Source organism: Aphidius gifuensis, linkage group LG3, assembly GCF_014905175.1.
Source record: "Aphidius gifuensis isolate YNYX2018 linkage group LG3, ASM1490517v1, whole genome shotgun sequence".
In the NCBI taxonomy this organism is placed as follows: domain Eukaryota; kingdom Metazoa; phylum Arthropoda; class Insecta; order Hymenoptera; family Braconidae; genus Aphidius; species Aphidius gifuensis.
This window is the reverse complement of record NC_057790.1, coordinates 5,081,891-5,102,249: the sequence shown is the minus strand read 5'-3', so window position 1 is coordinate 5,102,249 and position 20,359 is coordinate 5,081,891. Positions and strand designations below refer to the sequence as shown.

The window sequence follows — 20,359 nt, the reverse complement described above, 5'->3', positions numbered from 1 at the left end:
TATAAATTTTCTCCATGACCATGAGATAAACTCGAGGATAAAGAGTTTATTTATTTTTTTTTTTGTTTTCAATTTTATGAAACATTCTTGTTAGTAAAATAAAAAAAAAAATTATCATCTATGTTTTTGACATTATCTAACAAATGTATATTGTTCAAAGAACGTATCAAAACCACTGAAAAACTTTCAAAACATTTCGGTACAACTAAAATTATATATACATATGGAAACTAACTTTGTATTTGAGGTAGATATTCTAATTTAACAAATTAAAACAATAAATTAAGTTTTCCAGTTGTTTTTTGGTTGACATAGATTTATAAATATATAGTCAGATATTTTTTTAATGATGAACCGAGTCAATCAGTAAGCATATCGAGATTCTTATCGCAAACAAATCATCCAAGTGTATAGGCACCTTTCTCTATTGATTATGCACTATTCAAAGACCACTGCAAAGATTATTCACGATACAGATAAACTGAATGGTGAATATTGGAAGCATGTGATAGGTCAATATACAATACCCAAATTATTTCTGGTCACTGATCATTTGAGTTTAGATCAGATTAATTATATAATGAATACTACTAATAAACTTAATAGGATTTTATTTTTTATAAAGAATCTAGAGCGTGATATAAATAAAAAAAATAATAAATAAAATAATTAAATATAATGGTAGATTTAAATTGATGTAAGTGTAGATGTAACATCATCAAATTCAAATGCGAGATAAATTTAGTTGAATATCGGAAAACTGCTGTCTGTAAATATAATTAACATCACAGTTCATATTTATCGAATCATGCACTCTGTGGTATATAATATTCCAGGTCAATGAAATTAACGTTGGTCACAGAGCTAATAACCCAACAGTTAATGACTAAAGATTTATCTCCAATGACAGGTGGCGTTATTACCATTAGCTAATTTTGATACTATTGATTAAGGTAAAAGCACTTTTGATTAGGCATTTTCAAATAAATAAGAATACAACATGAGTGTTTTCTTGTTGTTAGCCCAGATGATATATAAAAATTCAAATAAATTTCATTTTTTTATTAACGAAAATGCTATTAATTAATTTAAAATTTTAATCCCTTTTTTTTCTTTTATTTTATTTGAAAAAAAATTATACCTCAGTAGTATATTTGAAATTTTTTCAAAGATAATTTCATTCGGTTAAATATTTCCTGTAAAAAAAAAGAGAAAAAAAATTATTTAAATTAATTATACTTTATACCATACATACATGTATACTATTAGTTAAATTTTTTTTAACTTTTTTTTCAATTAAAATTTCTTTTTTGTTCACGACGAATGGAGATGGAGGAAATGACCAAAAACGTTCACTGAAAATTCCGTGCAGAGTGTATATATATATTATATACATTCGTTTTTGAACCACTCCCACCACTGCCATCAAAGGTCGAGTGCCAGTAAAATATTTAAGTTACCCTCAAATAGAGTAACCTTTCGTACCTTTATTATATTTTTGACCAATGCGTTAGTTTGCTGTTGAGGCAACATGATTTTATAATATATATTTTATTGGCAATGAATAAAAAAAAGTTTATATACTAAGCTGGATTGTGCGGTTCTGAACTTTGACTTGAATTCATTGTTATATAATAACAAGGGTGGAATTATGAAGCTATACATTTTGTGTACATATTTTTCATGATTTTCATATTTGTTATACAGCCATTCATAAGCTCATTTTCACCATAAAAATAAATTTATTACACATGACTTGCGTTACTCATAGATTTTGATTTGAACTTTTAAAAAATTGGTTCAAAGCTCAACTCATTTTTTAGTTATCTATATATACAGGCATTTATCATTTGCTTTTTAAGTTGTTCATTTTCTTTTCTTCTTTTTTTTTTTTTTGTTATTTATATTTTTAACTTTTATTGTTTTCTTCTTTGTTTATTTCACACATATCTGGTTTTAAGTCTTTTACACTGGAAAGCTTTTAGAACGTTTGGAATAATGCATGTTTGTCCTTTCTGTACTTTAATAAACATGTATGTCTACCGCAAGGTGATACGGTGGCCAGAAAATAGCGGAAACCCACTGGGGTTTTTAAACGTAATTATTGTTGAGCATTTTTTCTTTTTTTTTTCTTCTCATTATCATTGCAAATTTTTTAAATTTTCATTTGATTCATTATTATTATTATTATTTTTATAAAAGTTTGCGAAATATTATGGTAATTCTCGTGTTTTTTTTTTAAGTATTTTTTGACAATCTTAAAAACATTAAATATACAAAATGAGTAAGGGATAAATTATCTTTTTAAAATTATAAATGTTTTGATTGTCTTATTCTACGAAGAAAATGCATGAAATTAATTTAGATTGTAGTAAAAAATAACTAACAAAACAATTTCATTTTAATTTATATTTCTATTTGAATCAATATATATTTTTTTTTATCTATTTTATTTATTCGCTATTGAGAAACAGCTTTAATTTTTTTTTCCTACTACAGTGAGTAGCACGAGATAACAAAAAATATAATATTTTTTCGTATACATAATTTATTTATTTATTTTATCAAATGAATTTTTAAATTTATTTCACAAATATACTTTGTATATCCATTTATATTATGTCAGATTATTATTTTTTTTTTATTCGTAAATATGTTTTTTTGTTTTGCTTCAAATTGAACAAATACAAGTCAATTTTAATCAAATAATCAGTCTCAAAATAAAAGAATCCTTTGACAGCTTGGTGTTCAGTATAAACATTGAGTTTGAATATAGCTAGAGTTGTTCACTTTACAGCTAAAAAAAGTTGCTATAAGTCACTGGTGTATTTGGAGTAAAGTGCACACTCACACATATATAGATACGGTTGGGAAAATTGTAGACAGCTTTACTGTTAAGAAATACAACGTATATACATTGTCTTGCAAGTGAGTTATTTTGTTCAGACGAGCCATATAGAAATGCACTGATACATAGAACTTTTAGAAAAATCCAAAATATCAAATAAAATAGAAATGCATACGAGGCATTTTTTTTTCTTTTGAAAAAATAACAGTTATCAAATGAAACTCAATAAAATAATAAAGAATTATTGAAAATCATTAAAAGAAACTTTTGATGCAATTAAAAAAAATAATCCAAAGTCAATCTTTACGTTACTTTGAATGAGATTCAAAGCTGAGTACCTTGAATTAAAAAGTAAAAATATATATATGCTGTATAATTAAAAAAAAAAAAAGAAGTGAATAACTGATGAAAATGATTTAAAAAAAAATAAAATAAAAATGATTCATATATATATTTTAACTTTTTAATTTTTCAGTTTGATCACGTACAAAGTTTTCGTAGAAACTCTCGTATTCAACCACATCGGTACTCTTCATTTGCCATGGCATTCAATCTATAGATACCATACCCACTCGTAGAATCATCTTCAAAGTTTTTAAATTTCGCCCTCTAGTATCTGTACCCAGTAGAACTGCAAAAACTTTTTCAAATAAACTATCATAAGAAAAAGAAAAAATAAAAATCGAAAATAGATCAATGCTACTTGCCAAAGTGTTGCAGGTTCGTATTTTTTCAGTATATCTTAGGCTGGATGCATAACGTTGCCACATGACATAGATTTAATGTATAATATAATTCACCATTACTACTAGTATAATCCACTAGTGAAGTATCGTCTTTCAAGTCCAAGCTTGGATGAGTGTGTAGAGAATCCTTGTGAGCTATTTCTTTCTCACATTTATTGGACAAATGCCAACGCTTTTGTCCTATAACAAACCATAAACCTTTTACCGTCTACGTTATTTTAATATTCGTAGCTCAAAATATAAAATTTAAAAACTTGACAAGATTTATCGTAAATGATATTAGAGCTGACTAAATTAGAAAAAAAAAAGGGAGAGATAAAGAGAAAGCTTCAAAGACATATAGTAATATAAATTTGTCTCCTTACTAGCATTTAAAGTATACACACATATAGTATATATAGATTATAGATTGATAAACAGAGAGAGAAATAAATAGAAAGGAGAGGTAAATTAAGGGTTGGTTAGGTAAAGTGATTAGGGGGTGAGCAAGCCAATCAACAATTATTCTATTAGGGGTATCGAGGTGGAACCGAATGAACGAGGAAGCACACTCATACTCTTACCATCTCACGAACCCTCCTCTCTGAGGCCTTCGCAATACATTTCTCCTTGTACAACATCATCACCGCATCCTTGAAATATGCCACCGCCTTTCCCCCCCTCCTCCCAAATCATACCATTTACTAAACAAGGTTAACGTGATTTCCTCTCGCTGTTCTCTTCTAACATCTGGTCTTGACGTCAAAGACAAATTTTCGTAGGATTTTGTTGAATGACTCTCCCCAAATTCACAATAATATACCATCAAATTATCATACAAATTTTACTCTCCAAATATACTATTACCAATGAAATAAGTTTATATTTTCAATGATAGATATATAATAAAATAAAATACTCAAATTGATTTGACGTCGATCTGTTATCGAAGAAATAAAAACACTAGCCAATATATTTACTTTAATTATTGTTGCAGATGAAGAGAATTTCAATACAACGAACTGACGTCATCAATTAGGAGTTTCGATCATAAACTACACAGTTACTACAGTTATGGTGAGTTTAATTTTTTTTATTCATTTTATTTTTACTTTTAGATAACTCAACTTTTTTGTATATTGTTTAAATGAAAGAATGGTTAATGTTTTTTTTTGTTATGAAAATTCTGTCATCCATTTTTCGATTGAACCAAAGTCTTTTGTACCGTTTTCACATTTTTACGTAGAGTTTTAAGGTCAACTTTTGACGTTGAATCTAGATTACAGCTCTAAAGTCGATATTAATTTCCGCTTGTGTATTATTTACTTTTTTATTTTTCAATTAAAAATTGAGATGCATAGATATATCTATATATTCAAAGCGTGTTTGAAGATAAAATGCATGTTAAGATCAATTTCAAGTGTGAAAGAGAGCGAAAGATTGACCCAAAAGTTAAAATTGAGAGGATGAGCTAATGGAAACATGTCGAGAGGTGAAGTGTTTCACGTAAATCAATCAATTGCTCCCTGCGATGGTAATTATCGGCAAAGATTTCTTATATCAATAAAAAAGATTTATGAAAGTTTTTTTATTCGATGAATGCTTCTTTTTGTTATAAAATAAAATAAAAGAATCACCGAGAGTAATAAAAAGTATTTATGTACAGAATATATAGCTACTTAAAGTTTCGAGAATATACAGTCGTATTCTTAATACGCACTAAAATATCGTTTAAAGTATTGTTGTCTGTATTTCATTCGTGTATTCATCGTAGATGACATTTTTAAAATATACACTGTTGATAAATCTAGCTAGATGATGTAACTACGGTAAATTTTATTTGAGTAGAAACGAGGAAAATAACTCGTCTGGTTGGATTTACCACTGGTAAACAGTACGTTAAGACCAGATGAAAATGTATTTCTGCAAAATATCACATTTTCAAGAACCTAACATTTATCTCTTTTCATAAAAGCATAACTTAACTTGTGAATTCAGTCTGATACAGACAACATACCTTTTCATCTTTTCAAATATACGCACTGAGTTCATAAACACGCACTGGGTTCACTGAATCTTGGTTAGTTTGATGGGATTATTCATAATAATACGAGAAAACAGTTACGCTGATTTTTCAACAAGTTCAAAAATTTTATGACTTGATAATATAGTTTTTTTTTTGCAAGTTGAATTAGGTGAAATCATCTAGGTTTGTTCAATCTGTTCCACAGTTATATTAGGATTTTTTAAATCATTTTATTTTTTTTTCTAATTGTGAGAAATTTTTTGTTTTCAAGTTATTTTTTTTTTTTTTTTGATACATGGGATTCACACGTAGTCGATGGATAATTAAAATGAAATTTGATGTAAATTATGTAGAATAATAGAGTGAAAATATAGACATGAGGAATTCATCGGGTTTATGAAAATGGAAATACTGATAAAATGAAACAAGAAGTAATACAAACTTTCTCAATTAACTGTGTTATATTAATTAATAACAACTGCACTGTTGGTTTCTATATCAGATATAACTCATATCTGTAAAACTTTTATCAATGGCTATTTTATTAATGTAAATTTAATTTGAAAATCCATATTTAAGTTGATGTAAATTAAATGTGTATATAATAAGTAAAATATTTTTGCATAATGATTGTAAAAACGTGGTAAAGAATATTAGATGGCCAAAAAAAAAAAAATGAACAAAATAAAAAGGAGAACAAAAATAAATGAAAAAACAGAAAAAGAAAAACAAAAATTTAAGATATACGATAAAGACAATAGTGTTTTAGTTTACCATGACGCATTCTGGCGTTGTTACTCTAGTCTTCTTAGTTCAGCATCGAAAAGAGACAACTAAGCTTTCTTAAGTTTCGTTGTGGTTTTCTATGAAATTGCTTTATAATTTCTGATTTATATTTTATTTTTTACACAGTATACATTCATCCCCTATTTTCAACTTTTCTCCCTTTTTTTTTTTTTTTTTTTTGTCTCGTCGTAAATTCAACAGACGATTGCTTCTTTCCATGCATGAATGAATAAATACTTCTTTATATTATACATCCCTACAAAAGTTGCGGCGCCAAAAAAAAAATATCTATATCATTTTTCGTCCGAAAAAACGAATCAACGTTGTCTTAAATATCACTTATCCAGCTTCTGCTTGAAATTCTTTTTTATATATTTTAATTTTAATAGTTTTTTCTTTTTTTTGTATTTCAACACCAAGTTTTATACAACATTTTCTCACTTTTTCTTTCTGCAATAAGTTTGAAAAAAAAGCTTAAAAAATCTTGATAATGAACGTGGATAAAACTTATCTTCATTATATAATATAAAAATAAAAATTTTATATTCCTTGACTTATTTTTTTTCATATTTTTACGAATAACAAACAATATAAAAAAATGTACAAAAAAAAAAATTATAATTCAAAGTTCATACATATGTAGATGCAATAGAGTATAATTCATTTTAGTTATAAAAATGCAAATAAAAAAATTGGATATTTTAAATAACCATAGATTATCGATAGCCCAATACTTTGATATTTAGCATTATATATATAAACGTGAAAAGAATCGTAAATTGATCTGGAAAAATAAAATCTTGAAACGCGACAAAAATAAAAAATAAATAACAACAAAAAAAAAATGTTAACGCCATTTGCAAATAAATATATGTTTATGTAAAGAGTCTTTGATTGCACAGTTGTAAGCACTTCTTTACTAGTGATCGGTGTGAGTGAAAAGTTTATTCTCAGTTCCCTTTGCAACCAGTGAAAATAAGTTAAGAAAAAAACGAAACTTTTATATATACTTTCAGTAGTTGTATACATATATGTTCACATATGTATTATATATATATTTGGTTTAAATCGAAAAACCACAAAATCGAATATTCAAATGACACAAATGTATGGTTTGTGAAAAACATCTACTCAGTTATTTGGCCTTTATATGTGTACCCAGTTTTTCTCTGCATTTTTACATTTGTGTCAGTGTTGTCACAAAGTACATAACTCTGTATGTAGTATTGCTATATATATAAATTTTAAAATATCAATACAATAACGTGAATCTGTGAAGCTACAACAATTCGTCAACATGTGTAATGTTATTATGCAGTAACATATATGTTTTGATTTATCAAATTTTATTGTTTATTTTGCAGTATGCGAATAAGTATTTTTACCTGTCTCAATAATTATTCATATAAAAAAAAAAAGTATTATTTTTCAATAATTTTAAAATCAATTTAATTTTTAATAGATTTATTTTTTTTTCGGTAATTCTTTTGAAGCAGTGAATCGATTGTTAAATATGCGCGCGGCTCTTCCGCTTATCCTATATATATCTTATTCTATATCTGCTTCAGTCTTTCAAATATTGGTGCTCATTTACATTTAATCTAACTTCCCGATTCACTGTGAAGGACCGAGTGAACCTGCGCCTTTTATACTTGCTTTTAATCTCTGTGGAACATCGTATCTCAATTGTATGCTTTCAGAAATATTTTACCGCATCTATAATTTACTGTATGAATAATTTCGATGCATATATATATTCATCATGATAATTTAAATGAAATATATAATTGTGATTATGAATAAATAGTATATATAATGATTTTTTAAATTTTTTATATTTTGTATGTATCTTGCAACTTGTCAGGTTTTATTGTTCGCGTACAAATCGCGAATTTTTTTTGTTGTTTTTACATTTAACAGTGGCATCATGAATGACACCACACTCGTTTTCAATTATATAGCTTCGTGATTCTACACATCAAGCATATTTTTTTTTTATCTTTTTTCAATCGAAATTCCAATTTACTGTGGTCTCTCGGGTTAACGTGAAGAATATACATATATTGTTTAACTGTAATCAGAATACACATGCCATGTGCCAATGTGAGCATGAGAGATGCAATTTCTAGCTTCAAATCACCCTCTCTTGCTGCCACCGATCAGTTGATGAACGTGTCCGTTTAAATGAATTTTAAAAAAATAAATGTTTGGCTTTTATTCAGAAAATTTTACGTTTCTCTAGATCAAATACGATTCAATATGTTTCTGGTACCAATCCAAAAATTCAATTCATTTTAATGTTCGTTCTGTGATAAAACAGTTTGGATACTTTTGTCATTTAATATTATAAAACTGAAAAAATATATAGAGTCTAGTGAAAATAATTGAATTTTTCTTGTAAGCATTTGTGAATCACAACTCATGACAGTAAATAAATTTTTTATTTTTTTTTAAATTTTTTATTATAGTAGGGTTTATTACAAACAAATAATTTTTCAAATAGAATATGGTAGAAAATATTTTTTTTCACTTTAGTCTTTGTTATAAAATGAACCTATCAGTGCTATGCCACTGTAACGATGCTGAGTTATATTCTATGGAACATGAAATTTCAATTAAACCAATCGCAAACCAGTTAAATTGTCATTTCCGCTTATCAGCTTTCAATACATAGTGAGGTTAAAAAAAAATTCAATAAAATAAACTACAAAAATTTACAGTGTAGTTTGATAGTTCTAGTTTATAAAAATTAATAAAAGTTTATCACTTGATATATGATTTATTATATTTAACAAAATATTAACAATAAATAATAATGAAAAATTAATTTTGGACCATTGAATGAAATAAGACGCTAAAAAGGCTTGAGGCCATCAGAGTTTTTTTTTTTTTTTTTGATATAACCCACTATCAAAGTAGGTGTTTCCCAAGTGTCCCATACGTTTTCTTCATTGCTCTCCTAAAGCTTGTACCCAAGGGATCATAGAATTCTCAGCACACGAACGCATTTTTCAGGCCACTGCTCATCGCAACATACAAAAAGCAAAGGGCATAATAAAACGGAAGAACAAACAGATTGGCTTGTATATCAAAAATAATACTGAATTTTGAAAAATACCATTGATAATAACATAGCCAAGCTTGTAAAGTTTTCTTCTGCTTTTGTTAAAATTAAAAATTCAAATTTAGGAATATTAATTTTTGATATAAAAAATAAATAAACAAATAAAGTTAATGATCCAATGATGACATTTCAAAGTAACTTGTTTAACTAGCATCCATCCAAGTGTATACAAAACGAGAACAACGTGGTCTGTCAGTGTCGCCACCTAATCTCAGAGACAAACTTTCCAAATAGTACTTAGACCGGAAGGATTTGGTAGACAGTCTGGTTAGCTCTATGTTTTACTTTACTCTCTGGTCTTACTCCAATTCCCTTAACACACTAAGAAAATCTTTTGGGAGTTGAGAGGTAAAGAGAAAATGACAATTTTCACGACAGTTGGTCTTGAATTAATTACAGACTTTCATATTTCATTTAAAAAAAAAAAAATCATTTTAAGTATATGTTTGTTTTGCCAAATTTTTAATTTCCCATTAAAAGTAAATAACACATAAATTTAATTTTATTTACAATAATTGTACTTGTCAAGGAAAATCTGTACAGAGAAAGAGCTCTTCTAAAACTAACAGATATAAGATGAGTGTCTCTTTGTTATATATTTTCAACAGGAATGACAAGTACAAATCGTTGGAGAATACCTTTCAGTAAAATCCTTTTCATCAGTTGAAGAAGCTCATTACGTTAAATCTTTGAATAATTCAATTTTCTTGAAACTGCTTGAAACCATTAAAAATAGTAACTTTAATATTTCAAATGAATTAAATAATAATTAACATAAGTATCAAATTGATAGGTATTAATTAATGTTAAAAATAAAATAAAAACAAATTTTTCATAGTCATTATTCAAGTTACTTGATTAATTATAATTTTTTTAAAAATATTTAAATTAGTGAATAATGATATTAGTTGATGGTTAAAAAGCTTTTGGTTGTACATGATCCATTGACTAACGAAGTTTTAACAACTTCTGGACAATTCGTAACTTTGACTTGAGTTTGGATGACCCACTGACTAATTAGCAACTGATTAGGTAATAACTAATAATCCCTATGAGACTAAAGACATGCACAGCTTTTGTATAATTATTTTCACACTTAGTTTATGTACAATCAACATACACTGAGAAAAAAAATTATGTCAATTTATAGACAAAAGAAAAATTAAGAAAAAAAAAAAGTACATTATGTGCGTCAATATATTTTTGATAAAAAGTTGGTAGTCATGATAGTTCCTCAGGCGTCGATTCATCGATTTCTCTGTTCAACCCACAGTTTTGAGAAATTGAGAAACGTTTATTCACGCAGCTTTTTTATTTTTTATCGTTCAGCTATATACGCCCCGTAACGCCTTCGATTTTGCACAAAATTTTTGATCAATCTGTCAAGAATTGAAAAGATGAGGAAAAAAAAACACATGTATGCGGGTGGCAAGTTGTTGAGATACTAAGAACAGTTTACTGACCCTTAATCTTACCAGCTGTCGCAAAAGTCTCGGACCCTTCTAACTTTGTTTGTTGAGGGAGGTTATCAACCCATCAACATGTCTACCTTTATCCTCATCTATCTTTGTCTTACTCAGTTTCGTTTATCTTTCTTTCTTTTTATGATCGAAATGTGTTTGCAAGTTATGGAGAGTCGTGGTGATCACTCCTTTTCATATTTTGCATATGCTTCAACACAAAACTACATGTTAGATTATTATGTAGAGAGAATAAATGTCCAATTGAAAACTTCAAAAGTCCCATTAAATTTGTGAAATGGCACAATCCAATCATCATAAGTACAACATTGGATCCAAACTCTCTTATCCATATATAATTTTAATTGTCAAGAGATATATTTATTTTTGATATACATCATATTATTTATGTTGTGTTTATATTTTATTTTAGAATTTTTCAAATATTTATTGAACCTTTTTTTATATATTTTATATCTTGATTTGATGAAAGAGCATTGTGTCATATACGTGCATAAAAACAAGTACACAACTTTTATAGCAAAGTGTGTACTCGATAAACGAGACCAGAATGTCAGTTTGGAGAAAAAAAAAAAAAAAAACTCAGCTTACCACTTTTGGGTGATAACTCAATTCGATTCACGTTCTCATCGAGAGTGGAATGGGTCTTTTGAACGGGTAAAATACTATGGGTTGACAGCAGAAGAGAACTGCAGTAGCCAAAAAGTGAAAAAAGAATAAAAGAAAAAAATGTCTTGGGGGAAAAAAAAGCAAGTAAAGATAGTAGGAAGGTTACTTTTACATTCGAGACACGCGACTAAAGCATTCTTTTGCCTGCAAAGCCAGGTGGCATATCGGACACCCAAGTCACTCTCAATCTAGCCGATTTACGAGCAATTCTGACTCAGCCCCAATCCCTTCTGTTTCCATTTTTCACAATGCACTATACATGTATACTTTTGTTTGTCTCTTATTCAACTTCAATATATATCCTTTAACCCTAAACACATACTTTGCAAGACAGTAAATGATGTTGTGACAAATCGAGGGATTTATTTTATATTTACATATATACTATTTTGACAGTTATATAGTTTTATAAATTTATATAAATAAATATAACGATAAGCTAACAAAAAGAATGAATAATAATTTATTTGTCTTTGTACATATATATGTAAAAAGGATAACTATTTCCATTTCCATTTTGATAACCTCCTGTGGTTACTAACAATTTGTCGTTCAAGCAAACGTTTTTGGTATTGAAAATTCAAATTCTCATGTATGTTTACATGCTGTGGGACATCAAGCATTGATTTAAATCGGTAGCTCAACATCTAGTTGCCCTATTTTGCATATATACTATCCAAGAACTCTAGTGTGTGGTTGGAAAATCATCATCAATGTTTACCTAATCTCGATTGCCAAAGTGTGAGCCGGATCACTGATCACTATCATTTCCATCAAGCTGTGTATGTATATCTAGTGTATACATATAAAGTGCAGAACTATTCATCTCTCAATTGAAATTTTGACTAGTACCTGCGCAGATATATATATGCATTTATACATTTATCTCACTTTGCCATGGTCATACAGTGTCAATTTGCTAACAGACATGTAATTCCAAAGTAATAATTGCATTCATCAATTTTGTCATCATTAAAATTATAGTTCACACGCATATACTAAAATTATTGAACAATCTAAAGTTTTTTTTTTATTAATCAAATATGTATAGATCATTAATTATCATGATAATTAAATTTCAATTTGTAATTTTAATTAAATACACTGTCAAAAGCAACAATTTGATTAATTTCTTTTATTAATTTATGACAGTAAAGATTTATACAATCATTTACAAGATAAAATAAATCTAAATTCTTTGGTAAATGACATTAAAATGTTTATACAACATAATAACGAGAGTTAATGTTGCAAATTTTGTGGTTGGTTTGGGTGAGACTTTACGTAAGTGAGGTTGATAGTATACTGTTACATAAACAGAGTCAAACTTCATATTCTTAGAATATTCAACGTGCGAGTTGAAAGAAACAGCTAAAACTTGTCTTGAGGTTTACTTACTCAACTTTTCAAGTTTTAGCATCCTCGTATCTATACTACATGTTGCAAACTCTATCTTTACTTGGATCCTGTTCATTCAGATTCAGCTTAGGCAACATAAACTAGTTAGTATATTTTTTTTTCTTTTTTTTTTTTTTTTTGAATTTTATGTACTTATCTAGATTCTTGGTAAGAAAATATTTGAGAATAAATAAAACTAAAAATTATTAGTGTGTGTATATAATTTACAGTATTCGGTCATAGTGATAAACGAGAAGAAAACGGTTTCAGTGAGAATTGAAGGTGTAAGAGGATATAAGCTTTTGAAGGTAGAAAAAATAAAGAGAAAAATAGATATATCTTTATAGGTTGATGGAATGAGAAAAAGTAAAGCGAAAACTTTGGGACCGACGCGTCTGGCTGAGAATAAAAGTGGAAAGTAGAGGCGGGTAAAACTGCCACGGGATCTCCCTGGGCGATTTGTTCAGAGGCTTTGATTTATAAGTCTACCGCATCTTACCCCTTGCTATCTTTTTACTCTGAAAAACCCTTGCTTCGTTTTCCTCTCTGACAATTTTTATTTTTTTTTATTTTTTTCCCTCTTTCTCTTTCTATACATATAGGTATATTTACTTCAATTTCTGGTCCCCTCATGAAAATCGAAAATTCGTTTGAAATGAAAATAAATAAAAAATAAATGATAACGATAAAAATGTGAAGCTAGAAACTTACTCTAGGCTGTTGGTTTTACTCATGGAATGATGCATAGTACCAGAGTCAACTTCAGGTACAGATGAGCTGTTGGTAATGGTTTTGAAATAGCAGTAAATAGTAGGATATTCTGTCGGTGTACGTTTTGACTCTACTACAATACATTTACTTTTAATATATATATACTGTCTTTTGTATATATGATAATTGATCTTTTTCATTGTTAGAACAATTTGTATGTAGTTTCTACAACTATACTTCACCAGTCTCATGAAATTTATTGATAATTAAATTATTAATAGCATCATAATTGATTGTAATTTTAGATGTAACACATAGATAGATATTTAATTACCTATATATTCGTGAGGTAACATTCAGGTGATAATGAGACATAAATCAAAATATTATTATTAACTAGAGACGTTTAATGAGTTTTATGATAATAAAATAGTCAAGTCATGTTTCATATTTTTATATTAAAACTAAATATTCATTATGTAGAATATACAGAGTATAATATAACACCTTCATAATAAATTAATAATAAACAACTTGTCAGTTAGAAATGAATATGTAGAATGTTTTGTAAAATACAAGTCTTCGATGGTCTCATCTAGGCATGTTGAACAAAGTAAATTACGTTTAAATCAACAAGTGGTTCTCAGACATCAGCAAATGTGTTCTTCCTACATAAGATTCTACATGATGTTGTTCACGCTGAATATATATACACGCTCTTGACTTGATATCGTATATAAAATCTCTCTTTTGTCCTGTCAGACCTCCCATTTTCTTCTTCTCTCTTATATACATAAATAAGTTAAATTGATTTCAAACGGAAATTGAACATTCAAGTACTGGAAATAAATGTCACATACATCCAGATTGAATATCTTATGTTTTTGTTAGACATATAAAACATTCCAAAAAATATATTTATTGTATTTTACTATTTTATATTTTTTCTTTTAAATTTAATTTTTTAATTTATGTGCATCACAATTCATCTTTATTTTTCTCATTAATTCATGCAATTTGTAATAATACGATAATGAATTTCAGTCGATAAAGTGATCGATCAGTTAATATATATAGCTGTATAATTATCGGATCATTTTGTGGCAATGAAAATTTGTTTTTTACGTATATATCACTGTATATTGAACAAGCATGTATTATGTGTGCACATACATAAACATTTTTGAATTCATATATTAAATTGTGTGTATGTATTTTTTGTTTGGTTTGTAAAATTAGTCATCGGATATGTTTGTCAAGAGAAAATTTATAGGCCAAAGAATAATTAATGTTGATTCAATTATAAATTCTGAATCAGTGGTTGTAACTTGATTTGTTCTTTTGTAACACTGTGTCTCATGATTTTATTGTTCATTCAATATTTTTTTATATTGTTTATATTCAACTGCCTATATGCATTCAAATTTTTCCGGATATGCAACAATGCATTTTTATTTTAAAATTAAAATATAAAAAAAAAAAACCGATAAAAACAAATTTTTTTAATAATATTATTTTATTATTTTTTTCTGCAACCTCGTCAATATTTATTGAGGTAATTATCCTTTTTATTGATTCATCAGGATCTGGTATTTTCCGAACCGATGACTGGAAAGAGAATTGCGTAAAAATACAAAACTCAATATAGACGTCAAATTGGTTTTTAAATTTTTGAACACAATTTAATTTTTTTAATATATGATTATAATAAAAAAAAAAAATTAATTTATATTTTTCATTATTTTTAAGTAATAGAATTTTATTAAGTTTTTCAATAAAATTGTTTTGAATATATATATTTTTTTTACATCTTGTAATACAAAGTAAAATAAATTAAGATTCACGATAGTCGCACAGTACATTTACCTGTATAATAAAATATTTCCTTTTCATAGAACCACAATATTTTCACTGAGTAGTTTTGCAATTACTGAAAAAGAAATATGGTGCACTAAGTAAAGTCGGAAAGTATTTATAAATGTTGGTAGTCTCTCAAATAAAACACTGTTACATCTAGTAACGAAACAAAGTGTATATATATTTTGTTGAGTTGAATATTGTACTTGTATTATATCTTTGGAATATGCATGTATTTACTTTATATAGATGCAAAATGTTGGTGGGTGTTTTGTGCAAATTTCCAGGTGCGTGGTGCATAAATCAGCTCCATATATGTACCAAGGGACACCACTAAAACAAACCAAAACTAGCGGTATGCACAGTTGCTGTATCATTTGCATGAAGATGCAAAATAAATGTAATTAGTAATTGCTAATTTTAAACACTGTAATTCTCATATTTTCAACTAACATATTATTTTATTTTTTAAATTCAATCGAAATTTTAAACTATTTTACTTTTTTCTTTTTGTTTTTCATCACGTTATTATTATTGACATTTTGCATAAAGATACTTGAAATATTTATCAGCCATTTTCTCAACATTTTCCCTAAGGTATAAAATACAAGTTTGATTTTCCGAGGACAGACCACAATTTATAACAGAATATAAAATAGATATATATATATATTTTCGGAAAAAAAGCTGTCTGAGCAAAGTCTATAGGTATAGAAGAATAAAAGACTCTCTTTGTGTTCATATTTCTTTACACATTTTTTATTTTATTTTTTGGATTTATACAATTTCTTCTGACAGAGTTATATGTTCTTTTGCAAAGGGATATGAACAAGCACTTTTCTTACACCGTCGACATACGTTTCTTTTTGTTTTGTTTTTTTTTTTTTCTTTCTTTCATCAATGACGTTTTCCAATGGTTTTTCTTTTTTTTTCATATTCAATCTAGTTTGTTTTTACTTTTTTTGTCATTTTGAAGAAAAACCTAACCGGATTTGTGTTTTTTTTTTTTGTAAAATTGAGAGAAAAAATAAAATACTCCGTTTGGAGTTTGTCTCAATTGACCTCAATTCACTTTTCCGAGTGAAATAATCTCATCGATATATTGTATGTAAAATTTCTTGCCATTTTAATATATATTTCTTTGACTTTTTCTATTTTTGTAAAAATGTATATTCAGTATTGTGTTAGATATTTTTAATTAAATTTCAGACACAATACTATTTCGAGTGAATTGTCCTGTGAATTTCAGTTTATTATTTCTACTATGTAAAAGTATATACATTCTATTGAAATAATATAAAATGCCAAGAAGGGACAGCAGTGTCGCGTGCCAAAGTAGCTTTAATCATTTAAGCTTCGTTTCAAAAGGTGTCTTTGAATCTTGACGTATATCTGTCTCTGAGATTCTGACGTAATTTGAGATTTGCTTGAACCCCTATTTTGCAATCGAGTCGACCAATTGGTATTAATACTCTTGTATGTATATATGATGTCATGACGCAGCTTATATAAAAGGGAAAATTCTCTAAGACCAAATGGAATATATGCGATTTGCCGGTAGAACATCCAAAGACGTTTAATATATCGAGTGTTATGTTGGAAAATACAGAGGATTTAAATTCTATATATATAGTCTTGAAAACTCCTTTGTCATTTCCTCTTCTTCCTTTATCTCATTTTCTTCATCTTCAATACCACTATTTAATGTTTATGTGTATATCTCAATTCGCACACTGTCTTTTTATACATATATATATTTATCTCTCGGTCTTTGAAAATTTAATCGTTTCGTGTCTCATATTGATTGAATTTTTGACAATATAAGGGCTTGTTAGTATTAAATTTGTATAAAATTATCGACCAAATGTCAGATAATTTATTCAGCATATCAGTTACTGAGTGAGAGGGAAAAATATAAGAGTGAGAAAATGAATGGAGTAGATTTAATGCGAGATTGAGATGAGGGAAGGGAGGATGCTAATGGTGTCGATCGATATAAATAATTGACGAGTAAAAAAAGAGAGAAATATATATAACAAATGAGCGAGAAATTCAAAGGTTAATAACCCTTTTTGAAACACTTTTCACTGTGAATATATACAATTTTAATTTTGATGTACTAATACATAAAGCTGATTTTTGGTTATCTTCATTAAGTTGCACCACTAAGTGCTTAAGGTTAAACGTTGTCATGTTCTTTGTCTCAATCCACCTTCAATTTAAGCGTCTTTATTTCCACTTTGATGAAACATGGGATGAGTGAGAAAGTACCGCGTGACTTGAATAATTGCACGAAATTTTTCACTAGTAGAAATAAAGACGTTGCTTTTTTTATTTTATTTATTATTATTATTATTTTATTTTTCTACTTGTGTATGGGTCTTTTTTTTTTTTTTTTTGGTAATAGTAGTTGTACCTGAGAACGGGAAAAAGCACTCTCTTTTCTGCTACTTTATTCGACCTATTTTTTATTTTCTGACCAACCGCTCACAAAAGCATCTCATCATATTATTCAAAAAAACTCGTTGTTGCATAAAAGAGTGAAAAAAAAATTATATACATATATAAAATTAAGAAAAACAAAAAAAATTATTTTAAATAAAAGAGATGGAAATGAAAAAAAAAGAGAAAATGTTGATAGTATGACGTATGATGGGTTTTATTGTGCAATGAAAATTATTATCACGTGTATGCAAGAGTCAAATAAAAAGACTATCCAATGTGAATTTTTGAGAGCCGGAAGGTGAGATAGACAGGATGAGTATACCTACTATGACGCTGCCAACAGAAAAGACATCGTGCAGAGGGTATACAAACGTGACTTGTTTTATTTTTTTTTTTTCAAAAAATACGTGACCCGGTAAATAGCAACATGGAATACATTCAAAATATGAAAACAATAATCAATAATTTGTAATTCAGTTTTTTCATTATTTTGTCTTGTATTTGAATATCAATGTTTATTTTAAATTTTTTGAATCAATATAATGATCAGTAATTTTTTTTTTCTTGTGTATTTTATGTAAATAGAATAAATTTCTGATTTACGAAATACACAAGCTTTTGATAATGCTTTTCTTACAATGATACAATGACTTGAAAAAAAAAATAAATTATTCCATCAATGTAGACAAATATTGTCTATATAAAAAAATGTAATTTTATTACTACAAAACTTGTCTTGAATTTTATCAATAATTGATGAATCCTATAAGTGAGGATTTAAAAATCCAAATATAAATTAATAAAAGCAATGATTTTTTGAATAATTTATTTCACAAAATCACGAATTCTTTTCATAGTGTTTTTTATACTATTTTTTTTTTGAAATATCTTTACATCAAATCATTTTTATTTTTCAACACACTTACAAAATGAATAATAAAATTTTAATATTATTCTCAAATGAACAATATACACAATGGTAGCCAAGCTATAAAAATAAAAGTAACAAATTAATAACCCGATCTATATATAGACATGATTTGAAATCGTAAAACTTTTAAGAGATACGATAAAATTCCAAGCATGAAAAAAGAAAAAAAAATAAATTTTAACTATAAAATAATCTTTTCTGATGTGCGCTTTTTTAGTTAACAGTCAATTTCACATTTACAATTTCATCCAAAAATTTACAACCGAAAAAAAAAAAAAACAAATATCCGCCAATCAAAAGTTGATGCTTTTTTTTTTTCATTCTTTGTTCACACGAAAAAAAAAAAAGGCTTCGTTGATGTGCATATTTACTTTGTATTTGAATGCACAATGCGATGAAAAAAAAAAAGGAATAAAATTGTCAATAAATATCTCAACAGCGCAAATGTTTTTAGGCTTTTCATGAGAGTATACTTAAAGAATTAAGCATGTATGAGTTGAATGTTTCATCGATCAGATTTAAATATAATATATCATGATTGTTATTACACAAGTATGAATTGAAAAAAGTTTCAAAAAACAGAAACACAAAATATATATTGTATAATAATATTTACTCTGAGCGTATTTTCTATTTTTTAATTACATTTTTTTCTTTTATAATTATTGTTGCAGATGACATGGATTTCAATGGGACAAGTCAACAACATCAATTGAAAATTTATTTAATATCAACCACAACAATGGTGAGTTTAGCAATTTTTTTTTAAATCTATTTTATTTTGATTTTCAGATATAGTTAAACGCGTTTGTATATTCTGTCAAATTTCGCAACCTTTTCGAACTTTTGTTTATATGTATATAAGTCGTAATTAGTTTTTACGTTATGAAAACTCACCCACTTTTTGATTCAATCAATTTTTTTTGTATCGTTTCAAAACTGAGATTGAAGGTTGATAGTAGATATTAATTATACAACCACTTAGAATGATCATTTTAATTTTTGTGATACTTTACCGAGAACGAACTTGTGCAGTCGAATAGAGAAAAGAAAAAAAAACTATTCCTCCTCAATAAAATAAAATAATAAAAAATGTAAGAAAAAACGTACAAGGAAATACTCCATCGATATGTTATTTCACATTATAACAATCTTGTCTCACTCATCCGTGACCTCCTACAATTTTATCTGCTTTTTTTTTATTTAATAAAATTTTTATGACAAAATGATACCCAGGTAGCTTATCAATGTATTCATGAATTGAAAAATGTATTGATTTTTTCAATATCGATCAAACACCATTGATTCTATCATTGCCTAGAGAATATTTTTTCACTGTACCAAATGAAATTTGCTTC

At 27.2% G+C, this 20,359-nt stretch overlaps 1 protein-coding gene across 1 annotated transcript in view; it reads left to right on the top strand.

Moving 5' to 3' along the window:
- The window catches only part of LOC122851614, a 111,976-nt gene that overhangs the window by 14,367 nt on the left and 77,250 nt on the right, over positions 1-20,359 (top strand). The window contains exons 4-5 of the mRNA XM_044150963.1: positions 4,571-4,650; positions 19,676-19,746. The gene's annotated coding sequence lies outside the window, so the exon portion shown is untranslated. The remainder of the gene's footprint in view (positions 1-4,570; positions 4,651-19,675; positions 19,747-20,359) is intronic.